Source organism: Myotis davidii, unplaced genomic scaffold (assembly GCF_000327345.1).
Source record: "Myotis davidii unplaced genomic scaffold, ASM32734v1 scaffold408, whole genome shotgun sequence".
In the NCBI taxonomy this organism is placed as follows: Eukaryota; Metazoa; Chordata; class Mammalia; order Chiroptera; family Vespertilionidae; genus Myotis; species Myotis davidii.
The window spans coordinates 411,191-412,213 of record NW_006299389.1 but is presented as its reverse complement, the minus strand read 5'-3'; the positions used below and the strand labels follow the sequence as shown (position 1 = coordinate 412,213).

The following is a 1,023-nucleotide window of genomic DNA, read 5'->3' as shown; positions in this document are numbered from 1 at the left end:
GATGTGCCCGCAACCAAGGTACATGCCCTTGACTGGAATCGAACCTGGGACCCTTCAGTCCGCAGGCCAATACTGTATCCACTGAGCCAAACCGGTTAGGGCGAGCAGTACTTTTTTTAAGTATGAAGAATTTTTATAGAGAAGCACACAAATAAGATTAAATGTTTTGTTCAGAGAGCTTAATTTACTCACCGACTTTCTTAGAATTTTATTTTCTATTTAAATGTTTTCAATAGTCTAAAGATTGCCTTTCAGAGGTCTTTCAGGGCTTAGGCAAGAATCCACCAGTCAAAGGGACAGGCAGAACTGAGGACCTCTTGTCCATCAGGTTGTTTTGTTTTAGGTTTTAGGACAGAGAGGATATATGGAAGGCAAGCTTTATTTTGTGTTAAGGTAGATAAGTTGGAGTATGAAGCCAGTCCATCTGCGGCTGGCTAATGTAAGTCAGGCTGTTGGTTTCAGATCTGAACCAGTTTCCCTGAACAGAGGATGACCAGCGCGACAGATGGCTGCACCTTAGCTCAGAGAAGAAAATCTGCACGTTTTGTTCTGTTGAAGTGATTCAGACCTAGGCATAGCTGGAAGCCTTATCTATTTCCGTTTGAGGAAATCTTAATCCTGATTCGTTGGATGTTTAAAGAATGGAGAGTTGCATATTTTTAAAGCAAGCTTTAAGTAAATATATGAACAAGTAAATGCCTTTCTGGGGCTTTCAAAGTTAGAATATTTAGGTCAGCACTTCTTACAATATAATCTAAAATAGGATGTTCTTTAGGAACATTAAAGCCTAGGAAATGTGTCAGAGTTGTCTGTCCTTTTTTAGTTCAGCTTGTTTCTAGCAGAATAATTCGAACATCGGGGGCTTCCATTTCTTCTCCCTGTCCCTCTCCTTCCCGCTCTGCCCTCTCCCTATTTCTCTGTGTCTCTCTCTCCCCTTGGAAATGAATTTTTTTTTAAAAAAATGTTTTTATTGATTTGAGAGAGAGGAAGAGAGAGAGAAACATTGATCGGTACTCATCCTGG

At 40.4% G+C, this 1,023-nt stretch overlaps 1 protein-coding gene across 1 annotated transcript in view; it reads left to right on the top strand.

Annotated features, from left to right (window-relative positions):
* The window catches only part of GLDC (glycine dehydrogenase (decarboxylating)), an 82,292-nt gene that overhangs the window by 1,456 nt on the left and 79,813 nt on the right, over nucleotides 1–1,023 (top strand). The window lies entirely within an intron of this gene.